This window comes from Limulus polyphemus, unplaced genomic scaffold (genome assembly GCF_000517525.1).
Source record: "Limulus polyphemus unplaced genomic scaffold, Limulus_polyphemus-2.1.2 Scaffold4244, whole genome shotgun sequence".
In the NCBI taxonomy this organism is placed as follows: Eukaryota; Metazoa; Arthropoda; class Merostomata; order Xiphosura; family Limulidae; genus Limulus; species Limulus polyphemus.
In genome coordinates, this window is record NW_013669854.1 from 25,257 (window position 1) to 29,294 (window position 4,038).

The following is a 4,038-nucleotide window of genomic DNA, read 5'->3' on the forward strand; positions in this document are numbered from 1 at the left end:
GACAACTTCCTGTTACTTTCGAAAAATAAAACTGGTTTAAAAACCTGCCTTCATTATGTAATCCAGTGACTAAAGGAGGCACAGCTACTCCTGTGGTATGAAAGTACCACTAACCTGACTCCGATATAGTACGTACTTCATATCATACAAAAAATAATGTGTTTAAAATTTCTAATTTAGAACACAATAAATCTAGTTAAACATTGAGCAGGATTTAGTTAAGGAGGTCATCAACTATTACATGGATTAATTGTATTCTATATTACATTTTAAATGTGAGGCTGGGTGCATTATGACTTTAACACGAAGAGATGTTCCATATATTTATAAACTGGTCAGCTACAAATAGAGCAGCACTGCATTTTTTTTTGTCAAAATTAATTTCTGAAGTCCTGTGAACTTTCTTTTCTTTAAATATTATTGATGGTGAGATCGCCTCTATGGTCAAACATCATAAAATAAAGCTATTTTACTTTTTTTTGCTTCAATCTACCACAGTGCAGTAGTTCCCAACCACTTGATGATCAGCTTTTTTTTATCTTTGCACCAAATCTTGTCTTTCATTCTACTTTTACCAGATCATTACATTTGTCTTTCCCGATCCACAAAGACTGGGTAACTGTGTGATTAGTCTATTCTTGGAATACTAGAACTTGCCTGCATCACGACAAAATGTTGCTGTGACCAGGAACTTCTTATTGCAGAATGTTTTTGGTTCATCCAAATAATTATCCTCTTGTGCTCTTTACGAAATATCTTTGGAAACTGGTAGAACTTGTGACAGATTAAAGGAGCATTGTTATGATCTGATGAAATCAAGAGACTTGGGGAAGTCGTTTGTTGAAAGCAAAGTGAACTACAGCACTTTGTAAAGTGTTCCATAACTGTGTACACTTTCTACCTACTATAGTGGTTTAATCATGAGTTGGTCCATTCAGGATCACCAACAACATCAGTTCTCTGGAAGTTAGTGAAACACATCAAGAAGGGGATAACCAACTACTGTCATATTTAGACCCCAGTGGGTAGGTTGGTTCCAGTAATCCTTATGTCTCGTGCATCTTTTAATGGACCCTATCAACAAGACGTGTAGTGGTTTCCACTCTGCAAGTGATGGACTATGGATCAGCCAGAAAATCCCTTGTGGCAATTCTTAGTCCATCCTTGGAATACACCTTACCTCCATCAAGACAATCATGGGGCCTGTGACCAGGATCTTGTTATTGCAGTGTGTTTCTGATTCATCCAAACAATTTTCCTGAAAACGAACTTGTACAGTGATTACATGGCATCACTCAAATGAACATAGAGGGAATTTTACGTTTGGCAGAACATGGGAATTTCAACAGCTAGCAAGGATTTGATGCCTGTGTTGATTCCAGCTCCACAGTTATTCGTACCAAATGGTACTAATAATGGTTATCTGCCTTTGCTACACCAAGCACGAAGTACTGAGGTGAAATTTGTTCCTTCAGTGAACGTCTGAAAAAGATAGTGCTCTATGGGACAGTTTGCCTAATGGAATTCCTGAATCCAGTATTCATTGATGGTGCATGTGATGGTCTGGCACTTGATATCATGGAATATCTGGAGCCAACTCAACTCTGAAGCTGGGTATTATAATAAAGCTGCATTAACATTTTGACCTGGTAGAGAATAAAGCCATCTACTAGGAAGAATAGGAATGTAGGTGTGGAAACCAATGGGCTGTAACACTTAGAGTGTTAACTTTAACCCTTAGAAGCTGACTGAGAAGATATTCTGGTAAATAATTTTGTGACTGGACTTCCTAGTGAATCCACACAATACCACTTGAGTGTTTGTTTGTTTCACATAACTAAGCACCATCTGGTAGATATCAGAGATGCACTTCTTCTAAAGCACCCACATGGGATAGAGCCAATGATGAAATATTAGGTCGTCATGAAATTAATGTTGCCTAAACGTCATGTCAGTATAGCCTGTATAATGTGTAAAGTTTAGTATACTCTAATCCCTTACAGTGATGGCACATAACAAGACACACATTTGGCATGTAATGCTGTTTGAATACAAGAAGGAAAACAATGCCTCTGTCACCACAAAGAATATGAAAGACATTTATGGAAATGTTTTGAATGTTCGCAAGTGTCAACGATGGTTTAGAAAATTTTGTTCAGGTAACTTTAGCCTTAAAAACTGTGATGGCAGGGGCCGACATGTTGGATTTTATATTGATGTTCTGAAGATGGTGTTTGGGAAACTCCATAAAGAAGGTGTTTGGGTGCCTTACGAACTCTCCGATTATCATTTCCAATGTGTGAACGTTGCTTTGTCTCTTCTGGTGCATAATGCGCGTGAACTATTTTTGGACAGAATTGTCACCAGTGATGAAAAATGGATTCCCTATGTCAGGGGTCTCCAAACCTTTTTGGACAAGGGCTGGGAGGTAGATCTTTTTAGGTTTCATGGGCCAGAGGAGTCATGGTAAAATTACATAGGGATGCATACATGATCAGATTGGCCTTTGCTCAATTATGTTTTATTTTTTGTTTTTTAAATATTAAAAAATTATATTATGACTTTAATAAAGTGTTGGCGGGCCGCATAAACCAAAGTCATGGGCCGTAGTTTAGAGACCCCTGATCTATGTGAATATTAAATGCCAAAAACAATGGTTCAGTCCTAGATACAAACCACTGCCGACCACAACCTGGACTCCATCCACAGAAAGTGATACTTTGCATTTGGTGGGACATCAAAGGAGTAATTCAATTCAAACTCCTCAATCCACAGCAAACTGTTAATGCAGAGATCTATAGTCAGCAACTGGAACGTTTAAATCAAGCCCTTTATGATAAAAAATGACCTTCATTTGGAAAGGTGTTCTTCTTCTCCACGACAATGCACGTCCACACGTGGCACATTTGACACAACACAAGATTATGGAGTTGGGAAGTTCTCCCCCACCCACCATATTTTCCAGATATGGCACCATCAGATTACCATCTTTTTCGTTCACTGCAAAACCCTCTTAATGGGAAAATGTATGCAAATGTGGAAAATGTTAAAGAGGACATCGACATGTTTTTATGCTTCAAAGCCAAGTAATTTCTTTAATCAAGGCATTAACAACCTGATTCTAAGATGGAAAAGCATCATTGATAAGAATGGAGACTTTAATTTACTAAATGTTTTGTTTTGATATATAAGTTGTTCAGGTTTTTTCATCTGAAAAAAGGGACATTAATTTATTGACAACCTAACAGATTGATGCTAATGTCATTGCCAGAAAGAAAGCAGTAGTGTGCTATATGAATATGGGGGACAGTCACACAAACCAATTTTATCTCCATGCATACACTGTACATCCTTTAAAAATAGTTATACAGATGTTTTAATCAATGTAACTTTCAAGCTAGTTATGAGCACAGAAAATAATCTTTCAGCACATTTTCTTCATGAGTTGGGATTACCCTGCTCATTCATTACCATTACAAACGATGGTTTGACATACTCTGCTTGTTCGTTACTATTACAAACGATGGTTTGACATACCCTGCTCGTTCGTTACCATTACAAACGATGGTTTGACACACCCTGCTCGTTCGTCACTATTACAAACGATGGTTTGACATACCCTGCTCGTTCGTTACCATTACAAACGATAGTTTGACACACCCTGTTCGTTCGTTACCATTACAAACGATGGTTTGACACACCCTGCTCGTTCGTTACCATTACAAACGATGGTTTGACACACCCTGCTCGTTCGTCACTATTACAAACGATGGTTTGACATACCCTGCTCGTTCGTTACCATTAAAAACGATGGTTTGACATACCCTGCTCGTTCCTTACCATTACAAATGATGGTTTGACACACCCTGCTCGTTTTGTTACCACTACAAACGATGGTTTGACACACCCTGCTCGTCCCTTACCATTACAAACGATGGTTTGACATACCCTGCTCGTTCGTTACCATTAAAAACGATGGTTTGACATACCCTGCTCGTTCCTTACCATTACAAATGATGGTTTGACACACCCTGCTCG